Genomic DNA, 8,477 nt, shown 5'->3' with positions numbered 1-8,477 from the left:
GGAGTCTCGCTCTGTCACCCAGGCTGGAGTGCAGTGGCATAATCTTGGTTGCTTTAACCTCCACCTGCCAGGTTGAAGCAATTCTCGTGCCCCAGCCTCTCAAGTAGCTGGGGTTATAGGTAAGGGCCACCATGACTGGCTAGGTTTTGTGTGTGTGTGTGTGTGTGTGTGTGTGTGCGTGTGTGCGTGTGGTGTGTGTGTGTTTTGTTTGTTTGTTTTGAAACGGAGTCTTGCTCTGTCACCTAGGCTGGAGTACTGTGGAGTGACCTCGGCTCACCACAACCTCTACCTCCCAGGTTCAAGTGATTCTCCTGCCTCAGCCTCCCAAGTAACTGGGACTACAGGTGTGTACCACCTTGCCTGGCTAGTTTTTGTATTTTTAGTAGAGACGGAGTTTCACTATGTTGACCTGGCTGGTCTCAAACTCCTGACCTCATGATCCACCCGCCTCAGCTTCCCAAAGTGTTAGGATTACAGGCGTGAGGCACTGCTCCTGGCCTAGTTGTTTTTTTTTTTTTTTTTTTTTTTTTTTTGAGGGATGACAAAGCCAGGTTTATTGTTCTGGGTTAAACCTGTGGAGGCAGGAGCTGGGAAGGGGCATGGGGACAGATGAAGCTGGTGACTGTATCTTCCTGGTCATTGCTGGGTTCTCAGCACCCTTGGCCCCCACTCAAGTTCTAGGTGAAGCCCAGTGCTGGGGGACGGGGTCCTCTTCCTGACAGTGCAGCCTGTGGGATCACTTGTAAGATCCAACACAGAGGTAGGGGGTGGGGTGTTGGCCTGCGCTGGGGCCAGCGTCCTCAGGAAGGTGTCTTGGAGGAGGTGGTGGCAGCTGCCCCATTCTTCTTGGCCGGGGTCTTCAGCAGTGCCAGCTTCTTGGGCAGGCTGCTGCTGGCTTTCATCACCACGTCATGTTCGATCTTCTTCCGGATCCCGACTTCTAGGTTCTTCTTGAACTTTTGCTGCTGCACGACGCGCGCCTTCTTGGGAGCGATAACACGACCGCCTTTTCTCGGGCCCCGATTCTTTTCAGAGGCCGCCGCTGCCGTCTTGCTCTTTGCGGGCTTTCGCGCCTGGAACTTGCGTTGCCTCTGCGCCATGATCCTAGTTTTTGTATTTTTAGTAGAGACAAAGTTTCACCATGTTGGCCAGGCTGGTCTCCAACTCCTGACCTCAAGTGATCCACCAGGCTCGGCCTCCCAAAGTGCTGGGATTACAGGTGTGAGCTACTGCACCTGGCCATAAAAAATATTTTAAGTTAACCTTCCAGGCAGAAGTCCAAGTGACTCCCTGGAGAAAAAGGAGGAACCTTGGGAAAAGTTCTGCACAGACTGACATTGAGACCCTTGAGGAAAATCCTCCACATACTGAAAAGTCAGCTTACTGCCTGATCAACCCAGAGTGCAACACACAAATCAGCAAACATGCCTCTTGCGTTCAGATCTTTCAATCAGCTTTCTAGTGCCTCACTCTAAACGTGAATAACTGATGATTCTCAGACATTTAGTGAAAACTCCCTGAATGAAAGCCAGATATAAAAACAAGCTAACAAACAAAAAAGAAAGAAAGGAAGGAAGAAAAGGAAGAAACAGTGAGAGCTAGCCTGGTGCAGTGGCTCATGCCTGTAATCCCCAGAACGTTGGGAGGCTGAGGCAGGGGGATTGTTTGAACCCAGGAGGTTGAGGCTGTGGTGAGCCATGATAGTGCCACTGCACTCCAGTCTAGGTGACAGACTGAGACCCTCCAAAAATAAAAATTAAAAAAAGTAAGAGTGAAAGAGCTGATGAGAAGAAAACAGAATGCAGCTAGCCAAATAAACAGATTTTCATATTCACGAAACAAAACCAGAATGCTGTGTAAATGGGGGGAAGGATTGATCAGAAACCAGTGAAAAGCTCTTGGAAATTAAAATAATAGAGCCTAAATTTAAAATTTTATTACAATAGAAAGTTTTGGATGATAAAGCCAAGGACTCTCCCAGGAAGTAGAAAAACAAACCCACCCTGAGGAACCTTTCAGAACACTGAAACGAGGAATCATCAAAGAACTCATAAAATAAAATTTCCTGGGACATGACGTTCTGGATTGCAGTAGCCCCCTAAGTGAACAACGAATGCAAAAATGACCCACATGGTACTCATCATTATGAAAGTTAAGGACATTGAAAACAAAGAGAAGATCCGAAAAGCTTTCAAAGAAAAAGAAGTCAAGGATTTGGAATTAGAATGGCCCTGGAAAGCAGAAGGCAGGGGAGAATTTCATCCAAAATTCTGAGGGAAAATAATTTTGGACCTAGAATTCTACAATTAGTTTTAAAATTGTGAAGGTGGTGTATTCAACCTTGTAGTCAAGTAAAACGAAAAAAAAAAGTTAAATTATGTGAATGGAATATATTTTTCTCTTTTTTTTCTTTTTTTCTTTTTTATTTTTATTTTTATTTTTATTTTTTGAGTTGGAGTCTCACTCCAGCCCAGGCTGGAGTGCAGTGGTGCAATCTCAGTTCATTGCAACCTCTGCCTCCCTAGCTCAGGTGATCTTGCTAATTCAGTCCCCCAAGTAGCTGGGACTATAGGCATGCATCACCATGCCTAATCTTTCTATTTTTGATAAAGATGGGGTTTCACCATGTTGCCCAGACTGGTCTAGAATAGACATTGTTTTTAGGTATTCAAGGTCTCAATTTTTTTTTTCTCTTATGCTATCTTTCTCAGGAAGCTACCAAAAAATATAATAGACAAGGAAATAAAAAAGGTGAGGAGGAACTTGGGATCCAGTAAAAAGGAAATCTAACACAGAAGAAAAGCTCAGGGGAGTCCCAGAGCACTATCTGTGCAGTAAGCCTGAAGAGCAATCTGCCCAATGGAAGCAGGAGGACACCCAAGAAGGCCCTTTCCCAGAACAGCTGAAATTGATAGATAGGCTAGGCCTGGAATGGTGGCTCCTGCCTGTAATCCCAGCACTTTGGAAGGCCAAGGCAGGTGGATCACCTGAGGTCAGGAGTTGGAGATCAGCCCGGCCAAGATGGTGAAACCCTGTCTCTACAAAAAATGCAAAAATTAGCTGGGTGTGGTGGCACACACCTGTAATCCCAGCTACTCAGGAGGCTGACGCAGGAGAATCACTTCAGCCTGGGAAGTTGTAGTGAGCTGAGAGTGTCGAGGCAGAAGTTGCAGTGAGCTGAGAGTGTGTCACTGCATTCTTCTTTTTCATTGCCCCATGTAGTTGTATTTTTTTTTTTTTTTTTTTTTTTTGAGATGGAGTCTCGCTCTGTCGCCCAGACTGGCATACAATGGTGTGATCTTGGCTCACTGAAACCTCTACCTCCCGAGTTCAAGCGATTTTCCTGCCTCAGCCTCCCAAGTAGCCAGGATTACAGGTGCCGCCCACCCCACACCCAACTAATTTTTGTATTTTTAGTAGAGATGGGGTTTCACCATGTTGGTCAGGCTGGTCTCGAACTCCTGACCTCAGGTGATCCGCCTGTTTTGGCCTCCCAAAGTGTTGGGATTACAGGCATTAACCACCACACCCAGCCTGTATCTTTTTTTTTTTTTTGAGACGGAGTCTTGCTCTGTTGCCCAGGCTGGAGTGCAGTGGCAGGATCATAGCTCACTGCAGTCTTGAACCCCTGGGCTCAACCATTCCTTCTGCCTCAGCCTCCCCAGTAGGTGGGACTACAGGTGGCACTACTATGCCTGGCTAATTTAAAATTTTTTAAGGCCAGGCATGGTGGCTCACACCTGTAATCCGAGCACTGAGGCCGAGGAGGGCGGATCCTGAGGTCAAGAGATGGAGACCATCCTGGCTAACATGGTGAAACCCCATCTCTATTAAAAATACAAAAAAAATTAGCCGGTCGTGGTGGCGGGTGCCTGTAGTCCCAGCTACTCGGGAGGCTGAGGCAGAATGGCATGAACCCAGGAGGTGGAGCTTACAGTGAGCCAAGATTGTGCCACTGCACTCCAGCCTGGGCGACAGAGCAAGATTCAATCTCAAAAAAAAAAAAAAAAAAAAAGAGAAGAACAGAGATATTGTCTTGTATTCTTATACTGGCCAAAGTTGTATTCTTTTCCTCCACCACACATAACTATGTGATTTAACCAGTAAATTACACTGTAATGAGTTACTAAGAAGACAAATCAGAAGATTAGAGGAACAAAAGATATCTTTACAGATTTTTCATTTGAGAATGGAGTGAGAATAGAAAGACCTGTTTCAGGCTTAAGCACCTACGTGGCTCATGTAGTTTTCTTTATGTATATGTTCCAGAAAATCTGGCTTAAAAATACTGGTATTAACTTGTTTACATGAAACACTGAAAGGTTTTTGAGTAACTACAAATTTAGTTCTATATGTATATACCAAATGAACTTTTATTCTGTGTCTCTGTTTTATGTTATCATGAAGCCATTTGCTCACATACAATAATCTGTCAAAGACTTCATTCATACCTGTTCCAAAGAGTAGTAACCAGATGGAATTCTGATATTTACAGCATCATGGCTAGATGGTACCTTTTGTGTATCAAAATAAACATTGTTTCCGAGACCCTGAAAAAAAAAAAAAAGAACCCGACATTCAAGTTACATTGGTCTCCTTTCACTGTCTCTCAAACATGCCATGTTTATTTCTGCCTTCATATCTGTGCTTCAGTTCTGTTTTATTTTATTGTTTCAAAGATGGGGTCTCATCATGTTCTCCAGGCTGGTCTTGAACTCTTGGGCTCAAGAGATCCTCCCACCTTCGCCTTCCAAAATATTGTGATTACACGTGTGAGCCACTGCACTCAATCTGATTCTCCTTTGTAATGACTTTTCTTTTTCCTTCCTATTCAGATTTCGCCCATCCCTCAAGACGTCTCCCAACCATGGTTTCTCTATGGTTGGCTCCCTATGGGGTGGAGCAGAAACCACCTTATCCGTGTTAGCTGTGTTTTAGGATGCTTGATTGCTCACACACACACCATCCTGACAGCAATCTTGTGTCATGGGTAAGGTCATTCCCCATCTTACAGGTGAAAAAACAAAGGCTCAGAGAGGTAGAGAGAGGCTGGGATAGGATCTCAGCCCACATCTGCCTGTGCTCTCAATCATCACACAACAAATACTCTCTCCTGAACCTGGCTCACAGTAAGTCTTTGTAGATGTCAGCTGAGTTGTTCATGAGCTGTTTCATATATACTGGGGTCTCCTCATCCCCAACTGACCATGTCACGAGGCTTATGGAACAGAATGAGAGCAGGAAAAACCTCCACTTACAAAGGGCCCACCCTGTGCGAGATTCAGCACCACGTTCAGTAAGTGTGGGGAAATGACAGGAGATAAAACCAAAGGTGCAAAAGTGGTTGAAACTCGGGGATGGGAGGAGGAAGCAGAAGATTTCTATTTCAATTATAAGCCTTGTAATACTGTTTGACTTTTAATACTATGTACAATGTTACTTTGATTAAAAGTGAAAGTGAAGTTAAACAAATTAAATAGGGAAGTGTGGACTAGTGGACTATGCTTTAGAAGTTTGGATATGGAGAGAAGGAAATATAGGGCAATAACCATCTTATATATTTGTAGTAAGGATTGAACAAACAAGGCATTTACACAATGTTTGGCCTAGAACCAGCAGCGAGAATTATTATAACATGAAGCAGAACACAGGATCAAGGTTCATCGTGGGCTCATTAGACCTGAGAGATGTCATTATAAGAATAGGCTATGATAATAAGAGATTATTACGGTCTCCACCAAAGCAGAAAAATGCTACGCCCTCCCCTGTCCCTTCTGCGTCCCCCAGATCTTTTTCCTTCTTCCTTCCTTCCTTTTGTTTCTTTCTTTTAATAGAGACAGGGTCTGGCTATGTTGCCCAGGCTGGTCTCAAGCTCCCAGGCTCAAGCAATCCTCCCACCTCAGCTTCCTAAAGTGCTGGGATTACAGGTGTGAGCCACCACATCTGGCCGTTTCCTCCACATTTTTCTCTCGACTGAATCCACCCAATAGAATAATTATCCCTACCAAGAACCCAACACCCCCACATACATACCCCTTCCCTCTATCCCAACCCTTAACCCTGAGAAAAGTTAAACGTCCCTGGGACATTTTAGTTTCTAGGAAAGGGAGTTTCGAAGGGAATATTGAATCATATTATCAAACTTTCATTCATTCATTTATTAATTCATTCATGCATATTTATTGAGTGCATGGTATGTACCAGCCATAGTTCTAGGTATTGAAGACCCAGTGATGAACAAGACAACAAGCTTTACACCTTCATACTGTTTATATATAATGTCACAATGACCAGAGCAGCTACTTGGGCAGCTAAGGCCTCTGGCAAGGATAATTACCTCCATTTGCAATGCCTGGTCTGATGCAGTGGAATGAAATAGAAGATATGACTTATGACACCTGGTCATTCACATTCCCCTTCTTAAGTTACCATCCTTGTACCATATGGCCCTGTTTCCTTGACCACAGCTCTTTGGACCAGTAACAGACATCTGACCCAAGCTGAGCAATTAGATTCTACCCCCCAAGAATTTGCCAAAAATTAGATGTGGGGGGTGAGTTGAAAGATCAGTCAGAGTGAAGCCCACAGCAGAAGCCAGAGTTGACACCATGACAAGCCAACATCAAGGGCAGACCAGACTTATGAGGGGCAGATGCTCAGAGTAGGTTGAAGCAAGCAGTCTGTCTGCAAAGAGGAAAACGTGACATCTATGCTGTAAGAAGAAACCAGACATCACTGGATCCCAGGAGGAAAGAGAAAAAGAGAATGAGCAAAAGACTCTTTTTAAAAGGAGAGAGCAGCTGCCTCAGTATCTGAGAGCTTCCAGACCCAGCTCTAATTCCTACCAGATGGTCCAGTTCATTCTTGGGAGATGTTTTCATCCACAAAATCACTCCTCTCTCCTTCTCCTGAGTTAGTTTGAATAGTTTTTGTTGTTGTCACTAGGAGAGAGAGAGAGAGAGAGAGAGAGAGAGAGAGAGAGAGTGTGTGTGTGTGTGTGTGTATGTCTATAAGTTGATAAAGTAAATAGTAATTTTCTGAAAGTTTAAAAATTCATTTTCCAAAGTTTTTTTTTTTTGACAGAGTTTCACTGTTGTTGCCCAGGCTGAAGTGCAATGGTGTGATCTCTGCTCACTGCAACCTCCACCTCACGGGTTCACCCGATTCTCCTGCCTCAGCCTCCTGAGTTGCGGGGAATTAGCCACCACACCCGGCTAATTTTTGTACTATTAGTAGAGACCGGGTTTCACCATGTTGGCCAGGCTGGTCTCGAACTCTTGACCTCAGGTGATCCACCCACCTCGGCCCCTCGAAGTGCTGGGATTACAGGCGTGAGCCACCTCGCCTGGCCTCCAAAGGCTTTTTAAATGAATTTTTTGTTTTTGCTGTTTTGTTGTTGTTTCTTTCTTTTCTCTCTCTCTTTTTTTTTTGGCCCTTAGAAAATCTGAGACTCGTGAGTTCAGAGAAAGCAACCCCAAGACTTGCTGGTATAGGGGTTCGGGGCTTACTCCTTGCTGCAGAAAGTGGGGCGCTTAGCCAGGGCTTCTCATCTCCTGGCAATCTTGAGTAAGGGAAGAGGAGGAAGGAGAAGGGATTGCTTGAGGCCAAGAGTTTGAGAGCAGCCTGGCCAGCATGGTGAAACCCCATCTCTACTGAAAATACAAAAACTAGCCAGGCGTGGTGGTGCACGTCTGTAGTCCCCGCTACAGGACTACAGGAGGCTGAGATAGGAGAATCACTTGAACCCGGGAGGCAGCGGTTGCAGTGAACTGAGATGGCACAACTGCACTCCAGCCTGCGTGAGAGAGCCAGACTCCATCACAAACAAACAAGCAAACAGACAGCTATCCATTTGTAAACTGCTGATTTCTCTGGGGGTATTGTATTAATCCATTCTCACACTGCTATAAAGAAATACCTGAGACTGGGCAATTTATGAAGAAAAGAGGCTTAATTGGCTCACGGTCCTGCAGGCTGTACAGGAAGCATGATGCTGGCATCTGCTTGGCTTCAGGGGAGGCTTCAGGAAACTTACAATCATGGTTGAAGGTGAAGGGGGAGCAGGCATGTCACATAGTCAAAGCAAAGGCAAGTTGGGGGGAAGGTGCCACACACTTTTAAATGACCAGGTCTCACCAGAACTCACTCACTATCACGAGATAGCGCCAAGGGGATGGTGCTAAACCATTAATGAGAAATCCACTCCCATGATCCAGTTACTTCCCACCAGGCCCCACCTCCAACACTGGGGATTGTAACTCAACATGAGATTTGGGTGGAGACACAGATCCAAACCATATCAGGCATTGCCCCTACAAGCTTTTTGTAAAGCATCAGTGATTTCACCATTCTTCCACCCAAGCTTCACCATAAATGTGGTTTGTTCTTCCTTCAATTTTAACAGAATTCATGTCGCTCTCTGATAAGGGCTGTTTTCAAACTGATGTCTTATCCTTTTAGTGCCTCAAAGTAGATCC

The 8,477-nt window shown here is 44.9% G+C and overlaps 1 pseudogene across 1 annotated transcript; it reads right to left on the bottom strand.

Annotated features, from left to right (window-relative positions):
* Nucleotides 1–535: 535 nt before the first annotated feature.
* LOC115892392 lies at nt 536–1,105 on the bottom strand (annotated as a pseudogene). Its single transcript, XR_004052283.1, has one exon. The product of XR_004052283.1 is annotated as a leydig cell tumor 10 kDa protein homolog pseudogene (transcript).
* Nucleotides 1,106–8,477: the final 7,372 nt, after the last annotated feature.

This window comes from Rhinopithecus roxellana, chromosome 12 (assembly GCF_007565055.1).
Source record: "Rhinopithecus roxellana isolate Shanxi Qingling chromosome 12, ASM756505v1, whole genome shotgun sequence".
Lineage (NCBI taxonomy): Eukaryota > Metazoa > Chordata > Mammalia > Primates > Cercopithecidae > Rhinopithecus > Rhinopithecus roxellana.
Note: the sequence above shows the minus strand (reverse complement) of the source record. Positions and strands in the feature narration are given on the sequence as shown.